The following is a 25,864-nucleotide window of genomic DNA, read 5'->3' on the forward strand; positions in this document are numbered from 1 at the left end:
TCCAGAGGCTCACTGAAGATGTTACCTAGTATGGTGATGAAATGTCTGAAAATGAACCTTCCAGCTCAGCGACCAAACCTACATCTACTACTTTCCTCTTGTCAATCTCCACGCTTCTCCCGTCTCCCCATACCCAGTGATGGCTTTTTTTTTTACGTAAAAACAGGAAGAAAGAGGAACTCAGACTTTCATTTCTCCAGCGCCAGGATATCTCGGGCTGATAAAGTGTTGTGTTGTGTAGTGTAGATAGTGTGGGTAAAAAACATGACAACAAACACGGAAATCCGCCAGATAAACTAATTTTATGACATTGATTGAGGGATACATATTGTTCAATTCCTGGTTCAGGTTCCTTCAATGAGTTTGGGACAAAATCCCAGAATTCCCGAACAGCCCTGTGGGACTACCTAGCTACATGGACTGCAGTAGTTCAAAAAGGCAAGTCACTGCCATTTTCTCAAGGGGCAACTAGGGATGCGCAATAAATGGTGGCACAAACATCTGTCATGAGTCAATATAAATAATTATCTGGGAAATCTATTGGAAAACCATAGTTCCAGGAGACTGGCTGTTGGTTTTCATAACTCAGAGATGGTTCAGAACAGAAGGAGGCCATTTGGCCCATCATGTTAGTGCTAGTCATCAAAGATTTGACTAAACGAATCCCATTTTCCAGCTTTTGTCTCGTAGTCACAGAGGCTATGGTAATTGGAGTGAGTATTTAAGTACTTATGTAGGTGCAGCAAGCAATGAGGAAGAGGGATGGCCTTTAATGCAAGAAGTTCAGGAGACCATGAAATTCAAATCTCACCAGGGCAGCTGCTGGAATTTCAATTCAAGGAATAAAACACTCTGGAACTGGAAGCTGATCTCTGTCATGGTGACCGTGAAACAATGATTGATTGTTACAAAACCCCCATTGGGTTTACTAATCCTGACTCAGTCTGGCCTATCGGAGCCACAGAAATGTAGTGAAATGAACCCTCTGAAATGGCCAAGCAACTGACTCAGTTCGAGGATAATAAGGGAATGGGCAATAAACTCTGCCCCACAAAATAGTGTTTTTAAAACTTCTCCGAAACTATAAAATTATTGCAGGCCAAATCAGCACAGAACGTCAAAAGAAACCCAATAGAATTGATTTGAAGATCAAGTGGTCAGGATTACTCACCTGAAACCATTCATAAAGTCTTGTTGCTAGTAGCACCCTTGGTCTGAGTGTTCATGCCAGGAAACGAATTGAAGTTGCTCATCTCTGGGACATAATTGATTCCTAAAATGAAGGGACTTTCTTTGATTAATGTGTGCTGGGTTATTTTGGAAAGGTTAATATGAAATATTGGGTTGGCTCAATTGTGTCTACTGAGCACCTGCTCCAAAGACACTTTCAAGTGAAGTTAAAAGCCTGTCAAAGGGTTTACAGAGATACGTACTTATGACGTTAACACCTACTTAATGTTGGTCATTTTTGCTCAGTTGGCTGGACTGCTGGTTCATAATGCAGTGATACCAACAGCATGGGTTCAATTCCCACACCAGCTGAGGTCTTTAGATTAGTATAGATTCCCTACAGTGCAGAAACAGGCCCTACGGCCCAATAAGTCCACAACCGAAGAGTAACCCATCCAGACCCATTTCCCTCTGACTAATGCACCTAACACTATGGGCAATTTAACATCGTCAATCCACCCGACCTGCACATCTCTGGATTGTGAGAGGAAACCGGAGCACCCAAAGGAAACCCACGCAGACACGGGGAGAATGTGCAAACTCCACACAGTCAGTCACCCGAGGCTGGAATCAACCCTGGGACCCTGGCGCTGTGAGGCAGCAGTGCTAACCACTGAGCCACCGTGCCATCCTAAATTTTTTTTAACGCAGCGTTGGACTCGAACCCATGCCTCTGAGGAGATTGGCACCTTAATCCAGTGGCTTAGACCGCTCGGCCACGGCTCCAGGTGTAGGTTACTGTGAAAGATTCTCCTTCTCAATCGCCTGAGACACGGTGACCATCAGGTTAAACCCCCACCAGTTCTAACTCTCTCTCTAATGAGAGAGGAGTCCTTTGGTCATATCTCAACAAGACCATAGCACTCTGGGATTGGGGTGACTTTATCTTATCTAATGTCAGCGTGACTCTGAGCTAAAACCTTGTCCATGTGGCAACCTATAGTCCAGGCTATAACCCTTCTTATCTTTCTCCCTCTACCTCTGAGATCGCTACCCTCCTCCAATTCTAGCTTCTTATCCACCCTGCATAGCTTTGCTCTACAATTTGAAAGAGACAGTGACACAATAACAACGTTATTGGCTCGTTATTCCAGAACTCCCGCACAATCTTCTGGGAGCTGGGTTCAAATCCCATCGTAGCAGATGGAGAAATTTTAATTTCAACTAAAACTTCGAGCGAAAAGCGAGCCTGGTTGCCAATTGTTCATAAGAATCTAACTGGTTTCACTAATGTGCTTTAGGAAGGGAAATCTGCCATCCTTACCTGGCCCACGCCTGACTGCAAACCAACAGCGTAGGGTCACAGAGTCATAAAGCATGGAAACAGACCCTTCGGCCCAACCAGTCCATGCCGACCACAATCCCAAACTAAACTATTCCCACCTGCCTGCTCTTGGCCCATATCCCTTCAACCTTTTTGAGTTCTTGTACTTTTAAACATTGTAACTGTACCTGTATCCACCACTTCCTCTGGCAGTTCATTCCATATATGAACCACCTTCCATGTAGAAATGTTGTCCTCATGTCCTTTTTAAATCTTTCTCCTCTCGTTGTAAATGTATGCCCGCTAGTTTTGAACTCCCCCACCCCAGGGAAAAGACACCTCCCATTCACGTATGATTTTATAAACCTCCTGAAGATCACCTCTCAACCTTCTACACTTCACGGAAAAAAGTCCCAGCCTATCCAGCCTCTCCTTATATCTCAAACCCTTCAGTCCTGGCAACCTCCTGGTAAATCTCTTCTGAGCCCTCTCCAGCTTAATAATACCCTCCCTGTAACAGGGTGACCAGAACTGAACACAGCTCTTCAGAAGAGGCCTCACCAATGTCCTGTACAACCTCAACATGGCGTCCCGACTCCGAATACTCAAAGATCTGAGCAATGAAGGTATAGTGATTGGGACCAGATTAACCTCATCAACTATGAGTTTCTTGACTGGGGTGTTGACTGGGCCAATCAGGAAAGCCATGGCTGACCGATGTAACCAGATTTAGAATCTTGCCTTGCCACCCATATTTGGTGTCACCCACAAACCTTGTAATAATATGGTTCATTTCCCTCATCTGATCATTGGTATAGTTATAAGGCAATGCGGCCCCATACTAATCCATGGGCACTCCACCAGTTACAGGTTACCATCCTGAAAATACCTACTTTATCCCAACGTTCTATCTTCACAGAAGAAGACCATGCCCTTCAGCCCAACTAGTCCACAGTGACCCTCTGAAGCGCATCCCACCCAGACCTGTCCCCCTACACCTGTAACTAAGGGAGCTAACCCACATATCCCTGAATATATTAGCTTCCCTACAGTGTGGAAACAGGCCCTTCGGCCCAACCAGTCCACACCAACCTGCCAAAGAGTAACCCACCCAGACCCATTTCCTTCTGACTAATGCACCTAACACTATGGGCAATTTAGCATGGCCAATTCACCCTAACCCACACATCTTTGGATTGTGGGAGGAAACCAGAGCACTCAGCAGAAATCCACACAGACACGAGGAGAATGTACAAACTCCACACAGACAGTCGCCCGAAGCTGGAATTGAGCCCTGGATCCCTAGCGCTGTGAGGAAGCAGTGCTAACCACTGAGCCACTGTGCCTTGTATTAGTTAGCCAGCTCACTAATCATCCCTATATACTAACCCCGACAACAGCATTCCTTCTAAGTTTCTTACTAGTCACATGGGCCTTCAACGCCTGTGCATGGCAGCAAGGTCTGAAATTGTAAATCAATATTCCGCGATTGGTATGCACAGAACATCGGAGCATCTGTGTGTCTGCAGCCGCACATCTTGGAGAGAGTGTTACCCAACATCAGGCCTCTTATCTTATTAAGTAGCCTTATGTTTGGTAAGGCATTGAACACCTTTTGAAATCCAAATATATTACATCTACTGGTTCCCCTTTATCCATCCTGCTGGTTATGTCCTCAAAGGACTCGAATACATTTGCCGGGCATGATTTCCCCTTCATGAATCATACTGAACTGTCTGATCATTTATCTATTTCCAAATGCTCTGCTATTGCATCCTATATGATAGATTTTAACCAATGACGGGTGTTAAGGCAAATGGCCTATTGGAGGTATTCCATTAGGTATGAAGTTTTTCAGACTATTCGGAGGTTGCGAAAGGTGTAAGCTCTTTTTTTTTAAGCTGCCTCTTCACATTCTTGCGAGCCCCACACTTGAGTTCTGAATATTGTTACATCGTTGTTTCTGCCTCTTGTCAGTTTTCCTGTTTAATTATTCTGTGGATGTGGGCGCTGCTACCCATCTCGAAATGCCATTGAACTGAATGACTTGCCCAGACATTCCAGAGGGCAGTTAAGAGTCAACTATTTCCATCTAATAAGTGGAGCTGCGAGCCAGAACTCTTAAATTTCAGTACGGTAATCATGACAAAAGGATGACTGATTATTTTTTGTAAAAGAAAATTCTTTATACCCAGGGTGAGGGTGTCGCTGGCTGGGCCAGCACTTATTGTCTACCCCTAAATGCCCAGAGTCAACCTATTGCTGTGCGGTCTGGAGTCACATATAGGCCAGATCAGATAAGAAAGGCAGTTTCCTTCCCTAAAGGACATTAGTGAACCAGATGGGGTTTTCCCCCAACAATTGGCAGCAGTCGCAATTAGGTGTGTAAATCCAGATTTTTGTTTTAGAAATTGGATTCAAATCCCACCAAATGCCGTAGTAGGATTTGAACCCTGGTCTCTGGGTTCACAGTCTAGTTATAATAGCAGAAGCCCACCACCTCCTACCTGCAGTAGTTGTCCAATTTGGCAAGTTAAACCATTCATTTGGGTCAAACTGGACTGGGCGGGAATAAGCAGCTCAGTTGTCATCAGCTTCAAGGTTAATGTTGTTTCCGAATTTTGCATAGAGCTGCTTCGTATAGGCCAGACTGGATAAAGACGGCAGAATTCCCTCCCTAATGGGGCATTAGTGAATCAGATGAATTTTTATAACAATTTTTATAACAATCGCCAAGAGTAGTTGTCAATTGCAGTTCTCTGTGAATTAAAGTGAGACACCAGTCCCTGCCAAGGTGTGTTTTGAACACATTTCTCCAAAGCATCCTGAAGCTACCACTATGATAGTTGGCAGGGACTAGTCGGAATGAATGGTCCATGTCCATGCTGCGTGACTCTGTATGCTGTATGGTTTATAAAATCATGAGGGGCACGGATAGGATAAATAGACAAAATCTTTTCCCTGGGGTTGGTGGAGTCCAGAACTAGAGGGCATAGGTTTAGGGTGAGAGGGGAAAGAGACCTAACGGGCAATTTCTTCTCGGAGAGGGTGGTGCTTGTATGGGGTGAGCTTCCAGAGGAAGTGGTGGAGGCTGGTACAGCTGCAACATTTAAAAGGCATCTGGATGGGTATATGAACAGGAAGGGTTTGGAGGGATATGGGCCGGGTGCTGGCAGGTGGGACTAGATTGGGTTGGGATATCTGGTCGGCATGGACGGGTTGGACCCAAGGGTCTGTTTCCACGCTGTACATCTCTATGACTCAATTTCTTCTGGATTCCTCCCTTGTTTTTTTTTTTTGCTATGTTTTGAACGAGGACGCTTTTTATTTAAAGAAAAGCAAGTTCAGTGAGCAAGTTGAAGGCCATGTGAGTGGGACTAAGACAGGTGTTCACCCCAACAGAAGGAGCGGGTAAGGGGCAAGCAGAGACTTACCTCACCCTTACCTCAGGAACCTGGAATCCTGTGCAATCTCTGACCCAAGTGCCAGCACGTACCGTCAAAAATTCTAATGTCCCAAACTCAAAAAACAAATGCAGGAAATATAAGCCTGTGACAGCTTTAACCGTTTTCTCTGAAGAGGAGTCACCAAACAGCAGGGTAATTGGGTTTGTTCTGCTCTAGTTGCCACCCAATTCAGTCTGGAATTTCCAGCATTTTACAGTCTTTCCCCTTTGAGGTTTACGACTTGCTCAGGTTCCTGTTTGGCTCTGTGATCCTGGCCAATATTTCATAGAGTCACACAACCATATTGCATGGAAGCAGACCCTTCGGTCCAACCAATCCACGCCAACCATGTTCCCAAGCTAAACTAAGTCCCACCTACCTGCTCCCGGGCCCATATCTTACATTAGATTAGATTCCCTGCAGTGTGGAAACAGGTCCTTCGGCCCAACAAGTCCACACTGAGCCTCTGAAGAGCAACCCACCCAGACCCATTTCCCTCTGACTAATGCACCTATTTAGCACGGCCAATTCGCCTGACCTGCATATCTTTGGACTGTGGGAGGAAACACCCCCGAATATTTTTCATTCATGTATTTGTCCAAATGTCTTTTAAATGTTGTAACTATCCCCGCATCCACCACTTCCTCTGGAAGTTCATTCTGTACACAAACCATTCTGTGTGTTAAAAAGTTGCCCCTCATGTCCTTTTTAAATATTTAAACCACATAAAAGCAAAGATATATGCTCATTGATACTTTAATCAGTACATTTTAATACAGTTATCCATACATTTCAATACAATAATCAGAACTCACAGCTAGAGAATTCCTATGGGGAAGAAAATCTTCTCATTTCTTTCTGAAGCGGCCCCCAACCCCTATTGCTAAAATTTAGCCCATGTCCTAGACTCCTCAAACTGGGCAGAAGTGAGCAGGTTATTCTGACAGGGTTAGATGGCTGGTGTGGATCATACATGCTAGCACAGACAAGACGGGCCGAATGGCCCTTTGTGTGTGTGTGTGTGTGTGAGAGAGAGACCTGTACATATTTGCCGGGCATTGTGACTTGCCGTGTAAAACTTCCATCGAATGAAACGGTCACGTTGCAATCTTTAGATTTCACTGGGAAACCCTGTTCCAACGTGAGTCGAGACGAGCGTGGGCTGGGGGTGGGAAGGAAAAAAATAGCAGACGGATCTGAACAGTGTCCTGGCGTTTGCCTTGAGTTAATTTTGGTTTTTGGGGAGGGTGGGGGGGGGGGGGGGGTGTTATAGTGGGAATGGGTGAGCCCTGAGGGCTGGTGAGGGACAGAGAGCCACAGGTGAAAGTAACAGCAGGAACCCAGTACTGTCTAGGAAGTGGGAGGTGAAATCGGACACTGAGAAGGGGAGGGAGAAGAGTTGCTGCCTTTAAGGATTGTTGATCCACACTCAAGACACTGTCTCTCTCTCTCTCTCTCTCAGTGCGGGATACATACAATTCAGGCAGTCCCACCTTGAATTACAGGCACACATCTGTGGGGCTGTGTCCCAGTGAAATAACAGGTGAGCTCTGAAAATAATTGTCTTATTCTAACTGGAAAAGTAAACATTCATCCTCTCCTATAATTAACACTCCTTTTAGCTTACAGGAACGTAGGAAATGCTGGAGGACAGCTTAAAATAGTAACGTGTATTTATCAAAACATTGACTTTGCTAATCATAACTTCACTGTTTACTGCAAATATCTTATAAAAACAAAACATCTTGCTTTTTGTGAGCAGATGCCAAATTTGTTATCATTGTCACACTTGGATTTTTTTTTTCTCATTGTAGCAGTATATTTTCCAAATGAGCCGCATTGTCAGAGGTGACTTTCTGTGTTGTGTATGTCCCCCCCACCTCTCCGCAGCGATACTGAGCAGGAGGTCTTGGATCCCTGACCGTTCCTGCTAATGCTCTTGTATTCCCTCTAGCCGAAGTTCTGTCTCAGCTCCTGTCTTAAGGATGATCAAGTGTACAGCCGCGCCGCCCCCCCCCCCCCCTCCCTCCATAGATATCGGTAGTTGCTCTGCGCCTCCTTACAGCGTTGGAATACGGAGAGCTTATCATAGTTTGTACTGTTCCCCCCCTCCAGCAGAATACGTTCCCAGGTAGAGCTAGGAAGAGATTTACAGGTTTATTTTTGCTCAGAACTCCCTGTACCTGGATTGTTCAATCGGTTCTCCTTCTCTATTTCTCTCTCTCTCTCTCTCTCTCAACTTACACCTGAATTTCTCACTTCTATCTCTCTCTCTCTCTCACTCTTCCACTGCTTACTTGTCCCTCTGACTGACCCTCCCTCCCCATTCTCTCTCTTCCCCTGCTCTCTCCATTTGATATTTCTGTTAAACAGCCCCATGGGATCCAGGTGACCAGGTTGTGAAAGAATGGGGTTTTCCAGGTACAGGTTCACAGTCCCTTGAGGGTGCAGTCGCAGGTCGACATGGTTTATATGGACTTCAGTAAGGCGTTCGACAGGGACTGGTTTGCAAGGTTAGAGCACATGGAACACAAGGAGAACCTTGTAGGATTAAAGGTTGGCACAATATCAAGGACCGAAGGGCCTGTGCTGTGCTGTACTGTTCTATGTTCTAAACTTGGCTTGACGTTAGTCATGCTGGGGGGGGGTCATGTTGATTTTCATTCTGTGACTAACAGTGTGCTGCAAGGTTCGGTGCTGGGTCCACAGCTTTTTGTTATTTACATAAATGATTTGGATGTGGATCCAGAAGGTATGGTTAGTACGTTTGCAGCTGACACCAAAATTGGAGGTGTAGTGGACAGCAAAGGAGGTTAGCTCAGAATACAACCGGACTTTGATCAGATGGGCCAATGGGCTGAGGAGTGGGCAGATGGAGGTTGATTTAGATAAATGTGAAGTGCTGCCATTTTGGAAAGGCAAATCAGGGCAGGACTTGTACGTTTAATGGGTAAGACCCTGGTGAGTGTTGCTGAACAAAGAGACCTTGAGGTGCAGGTGCAAAGTTCCTTGAAGGTGGAACTGCAGGTAGACAGGGTAGTGAAGGAAGTGTTTGGTAGGCTTGCCTTCATTGATCATTGCATTGAGTACAGGAGTTGGGAGGTCATGTTCCACTGGATCTGGGCTGGGCTACTTTTAGAATATTGTGTGCAATTCAGGTCTCCCGCTATAGGAAGGATGTTATGAAACTTGAAAGGGTTCAGAAAAGATTTACAAGGATGTTGCCAGGGTTGGAGGGTTTGAGCTATAGGGAGAGGCTGAACAGGATGGGGCTGTTTTCCCTGGAGCGTCGGAGGCTGAGGGGTGACCTCATAGAGCTTTATAAAATCATGAGGTGCATTGATAGGATAAATAGACAAAGTCTTTTCCCCAGGGTGGGGGGAGTCCAGAACTAGAGGGCATAGGTTTAAGGTGAGAGGGAAAAGATTTAAAGGGGACCTGAGGGGCAATTTTTTTCACACAGAGGGTAGTGCGTGTATGGAATGAGGAAGTGGTGGAGGCTGGTACAATTGCAACATTTAAAAGGCATCTAGATGGGTATATGAATAAGCAGGGTTTAGAGGGAATGCTGGCAAATGTGACTGGATTAGGTTGGGCTATCAGGTCGGCATGGACGAGTTGGACCAAAGGGTCTGTTTCCGTGCTGTACATCTCTATGACCCTATGATCCTATGACAAGAGAAGAACAATAAATGGTGACCCAGCCAGTGATACCTACGTTCAACGAGTGAATAAAAAGTGATCAGTTTGCCCCCACCCACATCCCATTCCAGCACTGACCCATCTGGGTCAGGGGTCAATTGAAGGATTGGGTGGCTGGGTGACATAGGAGAGGGTGTTATGCTCTCCCTCCCACTGCCTCGAGTCCCTCGATGTGTTCTGTGCCCTTTCTGAGGGACACAGACAGGGTAAATGGGAAGAAACATTTCCCCTTGATGTAGGAATCAATGACCAGTGGGGCAAAGGCGCAGAAGGTTTCAAGGAGATGTGAGGAGAGCATTTTTCACCCAGAGGGTGGTGGGAATCTACCAGCAGCGGTGAGACAGGCAGAAACCCTCATCACATTTAACAAGTATTAAGATGGGTACACTTGTGATGCCAGAGCTATGGAGCAAGTGCTGGAAAATGGGATTAGAATGGTCAGATACCCCCACTGAATGTCAGGGGGTGGGGGTTAGCTTATTGCAGATGGGCATTGCCTGGCACTTGCTAATTGTCAAGAGAGTGGTGCTGGAAAAGCACAGCAGGTCAGGCAGCATCCGAGGAGCAGGAGAAGTGACATTTTGGGCAAAAGCTCCCCCTCCTTCCTGATGAAGGGCTTTTGCCCGAAATGTTGATTCTCCTGCTCCTTGCCAGGGTCCCAGGTTCGATTACAGCCTCAGGCGACTGTCTGTGTGGAGTTTGCACGTTCTCCCCGTGTCTGCGTGGGTTTCCTCCGGGTGCTCCGGTTTCCTCAGGCAGCATCACACTCTCGCCTCTGATCGCCAGTATCTGCACTTCCTCACTTTCACCTATTTGCTAACTGTCAGCCATTTGAAGGGCTTTTGCCCGAAACCTCGATTTTGCCTGTCCTCGGATGCTGCCTGAATTGCTGTGCTCTTCCAGCACCACTGATCCAGAATCTGGTTTCCAGCATCTGCAGTCATTGTTTTTACCAGGCAATATTTATTGCCCATCCCTAATTGCCCAGAGGGCAGTTTGAGAGTTAACCACATTGCTGTGGGTCTGGAGTCACATGTAGGCCAGACTAGATAAAGATGGTTGTTTTCTTCCCTAAAGGGTGTTAGTGAACCAAATGGGTTTTTGCAACAGGTCAACAATGGATTCAAGTGCATCATTAAACACTTAATTCCAAATTCCTTTTGTATTGAATTCAAATTCCACCATCTACTGTGGTGGGATTCGAACCCTCATTTCCAGAACGTTCCACAGTCGCGAGATTAACAGTCTTGCAATAGCACCAATAGGCCATCACCTCAAAAATGATCTGACTTGAAATTTGATGGTGTCTTATTGGAGCTGGTCATTGCCTGGCATCAAGTCTGGATACTGTTCGGATCTTATTGCATTTGAACACAGGCTGCTGAACACCATTGGACAGTCTAATGCCAGGAGTAACTTTCGTGGTGCCTTTGGGAGAGTTTTACCTCAAAGAGGTGTTTGAGATGTCAGCTGAGATGCTGTTTTCCCACTTTACCATGGAATCGAGCAGCTTAAGTAAAGAAAATGACTTGCTCCTTCTGACCTACGTTCAAGAAACTGAACTCCGCACTTGTAAATACAGGCAGCAATTAATGATATTCAGCAATGAGTAGAGGTGAGGGACAGGGAATTATGTAAAGCATATATTACACGGAAGAATATACCGTGATGTTTCAGGGTGATGTACAAGATGCTGAAGGGGAGAAGTGGGCAGCATGTTTGCTTTCCTGGGAGATGCTTGCACCAGGAGTCAGTCGCTGTTTAAGAATCAAGGGTTGTCCATTTAAACAGAGGCAAGGCTCACAAAATTCTTTCAGATGGTCATGAGCTCTTAGAATCCATCTCCTGAAAAGGGGTGGGGGTGCAGTCTTTGAGTATTTTTAAGGCAGAAGTAGGTAGATTCTTGTTCAGCAAAAGGGGATACGAAAGGTTAATGGTGTGGGGTTGGGGGAAATGTGGATTTGAGGTTATGATCAGATCGATATGTTTGAGAAACAGGGTGCCATGGTGGCTCAGTGGTCAGCATTGCTACCTCACAGTGCAATGGACCTAGGTTCAATTCCACCCTCGGGCGACTGTCTGTGTGGAGTTTGCACATTCCCCTCATGTTTGCGTGGGTTTCCTCCCACAGTCCAAAGATGTGCAGGCCAGGGTGCATTGGTCTTGGGAAGGTGTCCAGGGATGTGCAGGCTAGGTGGTGTAGCCATTGGAATTACAGGGATAGGGCAGGCCTGGGTGGGATGTTCTTCAGCCTGGGGGGGGGGGGGGAGGTCAGTAGTAGGGGTTCTATGATCTGTCGCATTGAATGGCCAAGCAGATTGACCTACTCTCGCTCCTTGGTCATATGTTCATAGCTTTACTACACTGACATTGTCTTAAAGTAGATTCAGAGCAGAATTGTCACAACCAAAGATTGGAGGGATGCATGTAGACAATTCTTCGAAGTTTACATCACGTGTAGACAGGGTGGTTAAGAAGGCATTCAATTGCCTTCATTGCTCAGACCTTTTGAATATAGGAATTGGGACGTCATGTTGAGGTTGTACAGGATGTTGGTGAGGCCTCTCCTGGAGTACCGTGTGCAGTTCTGGTCGCCCTGCTATAGGAAGGTGATTATTAAATTGGAGAGGGTTCAGAAATGATTGACCAGGATGTTGCCAGGTATGGAGGGTTTGCATTATAAAGTAAGGCTGGATAGGCTGGCACTTTTTCCAATGGAGCATAGGAGGATGAGAGGTGACCTTTAGATTAGATTAGATTACAGTGTGGAAACAGGCCCTTCGGCCCAACAAGTCCACACCGACCCGCCGAAGCGCAACCCACCCATACCCCTACATTTACCCCTTACCTAACACTACGGGCAATTTAGCACGGCCAATTCACCTGAGCTGTAGAGGTCAGGTGAATTATAAACCTTGTAGAGGTTTATAAAATAATGAGGTATGGATAGAGTTAACAGTAGTTCTCTTTTCCCTAGGATGGGGGATTTCAAGACCACAGAGTCATTAGGGACATTTAAGCGCCTGCTGGACATGCACATGGACAGCAGTAAATTGAGGGGTGCATAGATGAGGTTATTTTATTTTACATTAGGATTAATCCTCGGCACAATATCGTAGGCCGAAGGGCCTGTTCTGTGCTGTACTTTTCCATGTTCTAAGACCATGGGGGAACATTTTTAAGGTGAGGGGAGAAAGAGTTAAAAAAAAGGGCAAATGTTTTACACAGAAAGTGGTTTGCATGTGGAATGAGCTTCCAGAGGAAGTGGTGGATGTGGATACAGTTACAAGGTTTAATATACAGTTACAAGGTTTAATATACAGTTACAAGGTTTAAGCATGAATGGGAAAGGTTTGGAGGGATTCGGGCCAGGAGCAGGCAGCTGGGACTGGTTTAGTTTGGGATTATGGTCGGCATGGACTGGTTGGGCCGAAGGGTCTGTGTCCGTACTGCATGACTGGATGACTCTACAAGAAACAGTGCAAGCCTGAATTGACATTTTTTACCGATTGAAAGTGGAAGATTTGATGTTTGTGCCTCATTGTTCCCATAGTAGGAATAACATATGATTGTTTAAGTAATTTCCATTGCTGCTTGTAAATTGTCTTACCACCAAAACAGCGGAGATGGAGATGATTGAGCGGACGAGTCAGAGCTCATTTCTTGTGAAAGGGAACAACACAAACGCTTGAGAAACCTTTCTGTATGTCGTATCATGTCAGGTAAAAACATGTGCAATTTCTCCAGCGGGGAAAAACAATGAACCAAGGACTAATTAAAAGAGGAATGGCCTACTGCTGCCCTTCTAGGGGGGTAATGCTCCAGAACTCTGCTGGGGTCGGCCAATGGGAGAGAGGGCCAGCCTAATGCTTTATATTTTTAAAAATATACTTTATTCATTAAAAAAAATCTTTATACCTACAGTCAGTAGAGCAGTTCAGTTCTGTGCATTCCTTGCTTGCAGAATAATCAAAATCCCAAGACATTTCTTGCTTGTACCAGACTATATTTAGTCCCAGTTGAGGCACCGGGAGGGTCCAATAACTGAATGAACCCCCATTGTACTTTGGTAGAAAGATCTCAGTCAGTAGTCTTTTCCCACTGCGTCTTGGTGGCAGCTACGTTTGAGTGCATCTCTCAGCACCTTGGAGTGTGCCAGTCTGCAACACTGGGTTGAGGTCAACTCCTTGTACTGGAAGACCAGCAAGTTTCGGGCAGGGCAAAGAGGGTCTTTCACCAAATTGATGATTGTCCAGGGACGGTCAACGTTTGCCTCAGTGTGCATCTCATGCAACAGAGCGTAGAGCACAGAGTCACAGAGCTGTTCGAGATGAACATCACCAATAACCACTGCATCTCCCTCCAGACTTCCTTTGCAATACCAACATTCCAGACAGGCCCAGGCTAATGCCCTGGGGATCATAGAATCCCTTGTGTGGAACTAGGCCCTTCGATCCAACAAGTCCACACTGACCCTCTGAAGAGTATCCCACCCAAACCCATTTCCCATTACTCTACATTTACCCCGATTAATGCACCTAACCTACACATCCCTGAACACTATGGTAATTTAGTGCGGCCAATTCACCCTAACCTACACATCCCTGAACACTATGGTAATTTAGTGCGGCCAATTCACCCTAACCTACACATCCCTGAACACTATGGTAATTTAGTGCGGCCAATTCACCCTAACCTACACATCCCTGAACACTATGGTAATTTAGTGCGGCCAATTCACCCTAATCTACACATCCCTGGACTTTGGGAGGAAACCCACGCAGATACAGGGAGAATGTGCAAACAGATAGTTACCTGAGGCTGCAATCGAACCCAGGTCCTTGGCGCTGGGAGGCACCAGTGCTAACCACTGAGCCACCGTGCCACCCCACGTGGGTTCGAAACCCACCGGGGCAACCAGGATTTAAATTAAATTAATCAATAGAATCTGGAATTGGAAGCTAGTTTCAGTGATGGTGACCTTGGAACTATTACTGAGTGTTGTAAAAACCCATCTGTGTCACTAATGTCCTTCAGGGAGAGATATCTGCTGTCCTTACCCTGGTCGGGCCTACAGATAACTCCAGACCCACAGTGATGTGGCTGACTCTTAACTGCCCTCTGAAGTGGTCTTGTCAGTCACTTAGTTTAAGGGCTATTGGGGATGGATCATGAATGCTGGCTTTGCCAGTGAGACCCGCATCCCATAAAGGAATAAGTTGAAAGGAGAGGATTGCATTCTCGGAGTACTGTGGCCGAGATTTTAGACTGAGAGTTTATCTCACTGTCCAGGTGATCGTCTTCAGAAGGCGCTGGGAGGATTTTCTGAAAAGGCAAATCAAATTTGAAATTTGAATGTCGGATTGAATCAGAACGCCTTAAACAGGCAACATCTCCTCGCTCACACTAATGTCCCCAAATGGGGCTGTTCAAACCCATAACAACACAGAGAGTCAGAAACAATCTCCATTAAGGTGAATCATTCATTGCTTATATGCTAATCAGAGACATGAAAGCATTCAATTGTAAAAATTCTGTTCTATATTTTCTGTGAATTAGTGCAGCAGTAGGTCATTCAGCCCTTCAAAGTCAAAGAGTGTGGTGCTGGACAAGCACAGCCGGTCAGGCAGCATCCAGGGAGCAGGAGAATCGATATTTTGAGTATGCTCAAATCATTGACTCTCCTCCTCCTCAGATGCTGCCTGACCGGCTGTGTTTTTCCATCACTGCACTCTCGACTCGGATCTCCAGTGTCTGCAGTCCTCGCTTTCACCCGTTCAGCCCCTCAAGCGTGGTCTGCCATTCAAGAAGATTATGTGTTACTGTTCCAAATCCCACATTCTCAGCTACCCTTTCATTCCTAGTTAATTGTTGTGTATCTGGAGTCCCATGTTAGCCAGATCGGGTAAGGACGGCAGATTTCCCTCCCTGAAGGACAATAGTGAATAAGTCGGGTTTTTCTTTTGTTGGAAAAGATGACATTTGAAACACAGTCACTATTGGACTAATTTTCTGTATGAAAGTCAAATTTCATAGTTTGCAATGGTGGGGTTTGAACCCTTGTCCCCAGAATTAGGGGCTAGATTACCAGCCCACTGCTTATCACCTCTATATTACCAGGTCCCTATTGCACAGGCCAGATGGCTCCTGACTGAAAAGAAAAATTGAATCAGAAATTCCCAGGAATTTGACGCAAGTTCAAAAAATGCTAGGAATGCGAAATAGATCCCTTAACATTTGAGTCAAGGGAACAAATTCATTTCATAGAGTCATAGAGTCATACAGCACAGAAACAGACCCTTCGGTCCAACCAGTCCATGCCGACCACAATCCCAAACTAAACTAGTCCCACCTGCCTGCTCCTGGCCCATATCCCTCCAAACCTTTTCCTATTCATGTACATATTCCAATGTCTTTTAAATGTTGCAACTGTACCCTCATCCACCACTTCCTTTGGCAGTTCATTCCATATACAAACCACTCTGTGTAAAAAACAACAGTTGCCCCTCATATCCTTTTTAAATCTTTCGCTATCCACCTTAAGAATGTGTCCCCTAGTCTTGAACTCCACCATCTTAGGGAAAAGACCCTTGCTATTTACCTTACCTATGCTCCTCATGATTTTATAAACCTCTATACCGTCCTCAACCTCCAGTGAAAAAAGTCCCAGTCTATATTTTTGTAACTCAAACCTTCCATACCTGGCAACATCCTGGTAAATCTCTTCTGAACCCTCTCCAGTTTAATAATATCCTGCCTATAGCAGGGCGACCAGAACTGCACACGGGTACTCCAGAAGAGGCCTCACCAACATCCTGTACAAACTCAACATGGCATCCCAACTCCTACACTCAAAGGTCTGAGCAATGGAGGCAAGTGTGGATCGATCAGTACATCTTAAGAGTTAGACGATAGTGAGGTCTGCAGATGCCTGAGATCAGAGTCAAGATTAGAGTGGTGCTGGAAAAGCACAGCAGGTCAGGCAGCATCCGAAGAGCAAGAAAATGCAGTGCGGCAGAAGGTTTTATCTGCAGTCACTATCAGTTTGTTAAACTAATTGGATTGATAATCTGTTGTTTATTGAATTTACAGAAGTGTCCTTTTGACATCAATACAAATTAATACACACAATGGTTAGCCAGTTATTTCCCCACTGCCTGAGGAAGGTTAAGTTATCAAAAGGAACATTTGGAAGTCATTCCAAACGTGATGTTTGGATAATGCTGCGAACTTCAGATTACAGCAGATAATTCCTGTTCTCACTTGAAATGTTGGTGCGGAATTCAGAAATGCAGAACAGTCAAATTTGATTCAGCAAATATCACGGAGGTGAATTGAAAACATTCTTCCTATATTTGTTTCTCATGGTTCCCTCCCTTTTGGAAATGTTAATCATTCAAAATGTGGGAATTTCTTTTTTTAAAGTACCCATGAAAGAGATAATTTGTACGTTCTGAAAGTCGATTCCACTGTTACCTTGTTCAGTGACGTTCTCACTCCTATTCCCCTCTTTCATCAGTTTTCGGATCCTATTTAACCTCCCCAATTCACTTCTTGTTTTTTTCTGTCCTATGGCTCTACTGTGTTTAGCTGTAATGTAACTTTTTTTAAAAATTAATTTCTCTATTCTGTAATTAAGGATTGTACCGAAGTACTCTCAACCTAAGATGGTGCCATGTGTAGGTGGCATGGTTAATCTGTGACTGAAGAAGCTGTACCCAGCTACATTTGTACCTAAGATGGCACCGTTAGTGGTGACTTAGCAACCTTTCATTTGAATACATGTGACAATGAAGCCAATTCAATTCACTTCACTTGTCTGTTTGATTCTGAGACTGTACATCAGGTTGTAGAGCAGGAATAGGCCATTCAGTCCCTCGAGGGCTGAGATTCAATAGGATCAGGGCTGCTCTGTGACCCAAGTCCACGTGCCTACCTTCCCCTTAACATAGAACATAGAACATAGAACAATACAGCACAGAACAGGCCCTTCGGCCCACGATGTTGTGCCGAACATTTGTCCTAGCTTAAGCACCCACCCATGTACCTATCCAATTGCCGCTTAAAGGTCACCAAAGATTCTGACTCTACCACTCCCACAGGCAGCGCATTCCATGCCCCCACCACTCTCTGGGTAAAGAACCCACCCCTGACATCTCCCCTATACCTTCCACCCTTCACCTTAAATTTATGTCCTCTTGTAACACTCTGTTGTACCCGGGGAAAAAGTTTCTGACTGTCTACTCTATCTATTCCTCTGATCATCTTATAAACCTCTATCAAGTCACCCCTCATCCTTCGCCGTTCCAACGAGAAAAGGCCTAGCACTCTCAACCTATCCTCGTACGACCTATTCTCCATTCCAGGCAACATCCTGGTAAATCTTCTCTGCACCCTCTCCAAAGCTTCCACATCTTTCCTAAAGTGAGGCGACCAGAACTGCACACAGTACTCCAAATGTGGCCTAACCAAAGTCCTGTACAGTTGCATCATCACTTCACGACTCTTGAATTCAATCCCTCTGCTAATGAACGCTAATACACCATAGGCCTTCTTACAAGCTCTATCCACCTGAGTGGCAACTTTCAAAGATCTATGAACATAGACCCCAAGGTCCTTCTGCTCCTCCACCTCACTAAGAACCCTACCGTTAACCCTGTATTCCGCATTCTTATTTGTCTTTCCAAAATGGACAACCTCACACTTGACAGGGTTGAACTCCATCTGCCACTCCTCAGCCCAGCTCTGCATCATATCTAAGTCTCTTTGCAGCCGACAACAGCCTCCTCACTATCCACAACTCCACCAATCTTCGTATCGTCTGCAAATTTACTGACCCACCCTTCGACTCCCTCTTCCAAGTCATTAATAAAAATTACAAACAGCAGAGGACCCAGAACTGATCCCTGCGGAACTCCACTTGTAACTGGGCTCCAGGCTGAATATTTACCATCTACCACCACTCTCTGCCTTCGACCGGTTAGCCAGTTTTCTATCCAATTGGCCAAATTTCCCTCTATCCCATGCCTCCTGACTTTCCGCATAAGCCTACCATGGGGAACCTTATCAAATGCCTTACTAAAATCCATGTACACTACATCCACTGTTCTACCCTCATCCACACGCTTGGTCGCCTCCTCAAAGAATTCAATAAGACTTGTAAGGCAAGACCTACCCTTCACAAATCCGTGCTGGCTGTCCCTAATCAAGCAGTGTCTTTCCAGATACTCATAAATCCAATCCCTCAGTACCCTTTCCACTACTTTGCCTACCACTGAAGTAAGACTAACTGGCCTGTAATTCCCAGGGTTATCCCTATTCCCTTTTTTGAACAGGGGCACAACATTCGTCACTATCCAGTCCCCTGGTACCACCCCCGTTGACAGTGAAGAATAAAGATCATTGCCAACGGTACTGCAATTTCCTCTCTTGCTTCCCACATAATCCTAGAATATATCCCGTCAGGCCCGGGGGACTTGTCTATCCTCAAGTTGTTCAAAATGTCCAACACATCTTCCTTCCTAACAAGTATCTCCTCTAGCTTACCAGTCCGTTTCACACTCTCTTCTTCAACAATACGGTCCCTCACGTTTGTAAATACTGAAGAAAAGTACTCATTCAAGACCTCTCCTATCTCTTCCGACTCAACATCTTCCTTTCACCAAAATCGATCAATCTCAGGTTTAACTTCAACAATTGACCGGTTACTGTCTGGCGAAGTGAGTTCCAAACACCTAACCCTCTGTGAACAAAAATGATTTTAGTCCGACAATACCCCCCTGACTTGATTTGCATTTAACCCTTCACCCTTGACACCTCAAATGATAGTTACTCTCAGTTTACCCAATTGGTTCACTTTAACCTTGAAAGCTACCAACATATTACTCCTCATCTGTCACCTTAAAACCCGTCCACCACTTTACACATTGCCACCACCACTAATGCACAGTGGCAGTGGTGTGTACCATACACAAGAAACCCTACAACAATCTAGAGTGCGGTGCTGGAAAAGCACAGCAGGTCAGGCAACTCCTGTGGAGCAGGAGAATCGAGGTTTCGGGCATAGCCCTTCATTAGGAATCCCGAAATGTCGATTGTCCTACTGCTCGGATACTGCCTGACCTGTTGTGTTTTTCCAGCACCACACTCTCACCTCTGATCTCCAGCATCTGCAGTCCCCACTTTCTCCTAGCACTACAGTGGGCGGCACAGTGGCTAGCAGTGCTGCCTCACAGCACCAGGGTCCCAGGTTCGATTCCAGCCTCGGGCAACTGTCTGTGTGGAGTTTGCATATACTCCCTGTGTCTGTGTGGGTTTCCTCCCACAATCTAAAGATGTGCAGGCCAGGTGAATTGGCCGTGCTAAATTGTCCATAGTGCTAGATGCATTAGTCGAGGGGTGGGTTACTCTTTGGAGGGTCGGTGTGGACTTGTTGGGCCGAAGGGCCTGTTTCCACACTTTAGGGAATCTAATCACCAATGTTCCTCAGACAGGAGCTTCTAAGACCTTCACTCCTGAGAAGGACAAGGGTGGTATGTACACAGGAATACCACGTGCTGGAAGTTCCCTTCCAAACTGCACACCATTCCAACTTGGAAATATTTCGCTGTTCCTTCAGCTTCACTGGGTCAAATTCCTGGAATTCCCTCCTGGACAGCCCTGTGGCTTTCCACAATGCAGCTTATGACCATCTTCTCAAGTGGCAATTAGGAATGGGTGATAACCAGCCAATGTTGTCTATGTTAAAAGGATGATCCAAACAGATGTAATGCTAACTTGTGTGACTCTTCTTGAATTAATGCTTTTGGAAAACAGCGTTGAATTCTGGTCTCCCTGCCCTCGGCAAGATGTTGTGAAACTTGAAGGGGTTCAGAAAAGATTGACAAGGACGATGCCAGGGTTGGAGGGTTTGAGCTACAGGGAGAGGCTGACTAGGCCGGGGCTATTTTCCCTGGAGCGTCAGAGGCTGAGGGGTGACCTTATAGAGATCATGAGGGACACGGAGAGGGTAAATAGACAAGGTGTTTTCCCTGGGGTGGGGGAGTCCAGAGCTAGAGGGTTTAAAATGAGAGGGGAAAGATTTAAAAGGGACCAAGGGGAAACATTCTCACACAGAGGGTGGTGCGTGTATGGAATGAGCTGCCAGAGGAAGTGGTGGAGGCTGGTACAATTGCAACATTTAAAAGGCATCTGATTGGGTATATGAATAGGAAGGGTTTAAATTAGTGATTTTCAGTCATTTCTTTGGCCACAGCCCCACCCCAGGAGCTCTTCTCATGTTCCAGGGCTCCCCTTTCCAAAGAGGGATACAACATGACCAGATGGACAGGAAATCATCTATTATTGGACACCAAGAAACATGTACATTCTGACATACTGGACAAAACTTCAAAAAAGAGACTTTATAAAATTAAGCATCTCTCAGGCCGAATGCAATCCTCGAGCTTGGTGATTTCCTGCAAGTTTCACGCTATCGGGCTCCAAATCCAACGATGACAGTCGGAGGTCACCTCTTGTTGCAATACCCTTTAATGTTCCTGGATTTTTTGTCAAGGAAACTACCTTGCAGAATCCGCTCTCAACCAAATATGCCGAGGGAAAGGCAATAAAAAATATTTGGGCATTTTCCACACAGTGTTGGAAATTTATTTGGCAGATCACTCTTGATCCAAAAGTCTTTTTGAAACTGCCTGAGCTGACAACAGGCAGTTATACCACAGTTATATAACTCTGAAGGTCATAAAACTCCCTTGATTTTCTGCCTCAACTTGGGTGGATTGAACGTCAAATGGATCCTACGATAAATAGAAAGATATTATAAATGGGCGGGAAACTGTTGACTCCAATGAAGGTTGTTGCTTGGGTATTTCATCGGTTCAGTTACCAGGGCTCGCATAAACTCTTGGGGCTCCCTTTCTCACAGTTTTCAGTCTGTGGCCCCCTTCAAATGTGCCAGGGTCTCTAAGGGGGCCATATGGCCTCCATTGAGAAGGGCTGGTATAGAGGGATATGGGCCAAATGCTGGCAAATCAATACAAGTAAGACACACAATGGTTAGCCAGTTACTTCACTGCTGCCTTAAGAAGGTTATGTTATGAAACGGAACATTTGGAAGTCACAAGGTTTAGGTTAGTTTAGGATCTCTGTTCGGCATGGACAAGGTCTGTTTCCATGTTGTACATCTCTAATTACTCTGAAATTCTGTTTCGGTATGATTCTGGAAGACTGCTACTCCACCAAGGTCAGTCAGTCCTTCCTAGGGTGCAGTGCACAGAACACAATGCTATCAGCTCCATCCGGAGTTCTGTACAGTTACCCCACAACTCCTAACTCCATGTACACTCGATGTAAAGGGTAGCACAGCATTAGTGTCTTAGATTATACTCTCTACCTGGTAAAAGTGAGGACTGCAGATGCTGGAAACCAGAGTTTAGATCAGAGTGGTGCTGGAAAAGCACAGCAGGTCAGGCAGCATCCGAGGAGCAGGAAAATCGACATTTCGGGCAAAAGCCCTTCATCAGGAATCAGGGTTGATCAGGAAACGTCAATTTCTCTGCTGCCTGACCTGCTGTGCTTTTCCAGCACCACTCTGATCTTGATTTGATTTCGGTGGTTGGTCAGTTGAACCGTTAGCATCCACCAGACATTCTTCCTTAAATGGTGCTACAAGTATCCATAGCAACCCTCTAATCAGGGTGGACAGTGCCTCAATTCTGGAAGGAGGTATCTTTGACAATGAGGCATTTCTTAGGGACTGTACTGAAGTGTCAACCAAAATTGTGTGCTTGACCTCAAAGGCAGCCATCAGTTGATGACCACTGAAGCAGTCAAAATGCCAACTGATTTGATCTGAGGCTACAATTGCCCAAGTGTCACTCAAGACAAATTAACCCAAATGTGTAAAATTCCATAACATTCAGTTGTGGAAAAGTCGAAGGCTGCTCGCTGGCAGTATTGAAGGAATCAGAGGCTCAGGTGGCACTAGTGGGGAGTGAAAATTCAGGGCGTGTTTGAGATAAATAGGCCACTTACTCATACAACTCCTGAAACACAGTGAGCCTGATGTGACAATTGGTCATGGTTTCATGGCTAACGTGATTGGGGCGAGCTGTCAGTTTTAGATTCTTATTCATTGAATTTAAATCCCGCCAGCGATTATCACACAACACCAGGTATTTTTTAACTTTGTACCCCCCCCAGTCCAACACTGGCACCTTCAAATCATGACAGAGCTATTATGGCAGCGATGGTGGGATTTGAGCCCCTGGCCTCAACTTGCTGGCCTAGGCCTCTGGATTATTGGTCAACAAGGCCACCATCTCTCCCTAATGTGGCCTAGTGCTTGAATTATGGAAGGATAGTTTGCAGGTATAGCAAGTAGTCAAGAAAGCTAATAGGACATTGTGCTTTAGAGTGAGGGGAATTGGAAAAAAATCATTATCCTCCAGTTTTACAGAGCACTGGTGAGCCCACATCGGGAGTACTGTTTATGGTATTGATCACGGAAGGATACTAATATGTTGGATGAAGTTCAAAGAAAGTTTTCTAGACCAGCCCTTGGAAGGAGCAAGTTATGGGGAAAGGCGAGACAGGCTGGGCCAGTATCCTCTGGTGTCTGGAAGAATCAGAGGTGATTGAATTGAAACAGATACGATCCTGAGGGGAGTTGACTCTGTGGATGTGGAAAGGATGTCCCCTTCTTGTGGGACAATCTAGAACTAGGGTACAATGTTTAAAAATAAAGGACGCCCATTTAAAACAGAAATGAGGATACAATTTTTCTCTTTGGAATTCCCTTCGTCAAAAGGCATTGGATGCAAAGTCTTTTAACATTTTGAAGGCCGAGGGAGATGGATTCCTGAGGAGCGAGGGAATGAAAGGTTATCGGGGGATATGCAGGAATGTAGAGTTGGAGAACAAATCAGATCAGCCACGGTTTTATTGTATCGGGTGAGCAGGCTTGAAGGGCAGACTGGCCTCCTCTTATTCCTTGCTCATGTGGATCCTTTGCCCCCGGTTCGTGGGACCGAAGGGGTAACCTTTTCACCCAGAGGGTGGTGCGTGTGTGGAATGAGCTGCCCGAGGAAGTGGTGGAGGCTGGTACAACTACAACATTTGAAAGGCACCTGGATGGGTATATGAATAGGAAGGGTTTGGAGAGATATGGGCTGAATGCTGGCAAATGGGGCCAGATTAGTTTAGGATATCTGGTGGGCATGGACAAGTTGGACCGACGGGTCTGTTTCCGTGCTGTGACTCTCTGACTCTGTGCTCTGTCCGATGCGTTTTTTAAAAACACTTTTCCTTTGCTTTAGTGGACGTTTACATATTGTTTGAGATTTTTCTTTTTGTCAGGGTGTGTTTACAGATAAAGGCGTTACATCCCTTTGACAACTTTGAAATAGTCGTGAAGTGGAGATGACGTAAATATGCGATTTTGCAAATTAAAAACAGGGCGAGGCCATTTGGCCCTTTTAGCCTATAAACACATGGCTAATCCAGTATTGGCATTGGCTGCTCAGTTGGCATCAACAGCAATTCATCTTCATTCCAGAGGTATTTGTGAGGTCTTTCTGTGCACAGTTTTCTCCCATTGCAACGTGGACAACACTTTTGGAAAGGGCGTTGGCATCTTTTATTTGGCTCTGTGCAAATTGGGAATCGTTCTGCCTTAGATCCTGTTCTCGCCAAACAATCACCACACTTTACCAAGAATAGTCACTGGCTATTAATCAGGCAGGGGAGCATAAGCTAATTTGACCCTCTCTGACTGTTGCATCACCCCTGCACTGTCACCCTGTGTGGATCAATTAGCAATGCTGGGGATGGGACTTCCACCTGAAATTTGGCCACCCTGAAATGTTAAGTCCAATTTATAAACGAGAGAAGACTGTAATGTGTTATTTCGAGGCCACAACATAGTCTCTGAGCGGCTAGAGAAAAGAAAATAATGCGAATGCCCATCGGATCACCTCCTCTCCCCTCCACTCTTCCTTGTACCCAAGATAGGGGCAGACATCATGGGCCCAAGTGCTGCTCATGGCCTCAACTTGAGCATGACAGGCATCCGAGAGCACCAGTCATTGAGCCCTGATGCACTGTCCAGTTTCCCTGTCCCAGACCCTGGCCCAAGGGTCTGTGTCCGAAATGCATCCTGTTTTTCAGGCCTCCGATGTAGTCTGGTGTAACAAATGGACAAGGAACAAGAGGAGGACATTCGGTCTATCAAGCCTGCACCCCTATTCAATAAGATCGGGGCTGGTCTGATTTAAACCTCGACTCTACATTCCTGCACATCCCTTGATGATCTTTCACCCCTCGGTCATCAAGAATCTCTCTCCCTCTGCCTTAATAATATCTAAAGATCTTGCGTCTACTGTCTTTGAGGAAGGGAATTCCAAAGATTCACATACAGACAGGGAGGGTTAAGAAGGTGTTTAGCATGCTTACCTTCATTGCTCAGACCTTTACGTATGGGGAGTTGGGACGCCATGTTGAAGTTGTACAGGACATAGGTAAGATCTCTTCTGGAATACTGTGTCCAATTCTGGTCACCCTGTTATAGAAAGGATATTGTTAAACTGGAGAGGGTTCAGAAGAGATTTACCAGGATGTTGCCCCGGATTGAGGGTTTGAGTTATAAGGAGCGGCTGGATAGACTGGGACCTTTTTCACTAGAGCGTAGGAGGTCGCGAGGTGACCTTATAGAAGTTCATAAAATCATGTGGGGCATAGATAAGGTGAATGGCAGATGTCTTTTCCCTAGAGTGGGGGATTTGAAGACTGGGAGACATTTTTAAGGCGAGAGGAGAAAGATTTATAAAGGACATGAGGGCAACGTTTTTTTCAGAGTCGTATGTGGAACAAACTTCCAGAGGACATGGTGGAAGTGGGTACAGTTATGAGGTTTAAAAGGCATTTGGATAAGTACATGAAGAGGAAATGTTTGGAGGGATATGGGCCAAGTGCGGGCAGGTGGGACTAGTTTAGTTTGCAATCATGGTCAGCATGGAGTGGTTGGACTGAACAGTCTGTTCCCATGCTGTATGACTATGACCCACAACCCTCAAAGAAAAACTGTTCCCTCATCTCTGTTTTAAATTGGCGTCCCTTATTTTTAAACATTGCCTCTTCGTTTTACAGTCTCCCACAAGAGGAAACATCCTTTTCACGTCCACCCAGTCTTGTCCCCTCAAGGTCATTTCTGTTTCAATTAAGTCAT

The 25,864-nt window shown here is 45.6% G+C and overlaps 1 protein-coding gene across 1 annotated transcript in view; it reads left to right on the forward strand.

Moving 5' to 3' along the window:
- The first annotated feature begins 7,356 nt into the window (after nucleotides 1-7,356).
- Nucleotides 7,357-25,864, forward strand: part of LOC122542950 (gremlin-1-like) — a 114,170-nt gene continuing 95,662 nt past the window's right edge. The window contains exon 1 of the mRNA XM_043681095.2: nucleotides 7,357-7,483. The gene's annotated coding sequence lies outside the window, so the exon portion shown is untranslated. The remainder of the gene's footprint in view (nucleotides 7,484-25,864) is intronic.

Source organism: Chiloscyllium plagiosum, unplaced genomic scaffold, assembly GCF_037043375.1.
Source record: "Chiloscyllium plagiosum isolate Xiang-an unplaced genomic scaffold, Cpla_swu_hap1 HiC_scaffold_47, whole genome shotgun sequence".
Taxonomy (NCBI): Eukaryota; Metazoa; Chordata; class Chondrichthyes; order Orectolobiformes; family Hemiscylliidae; genus Chiloscyllium; species Chiloscyllium plagiosum.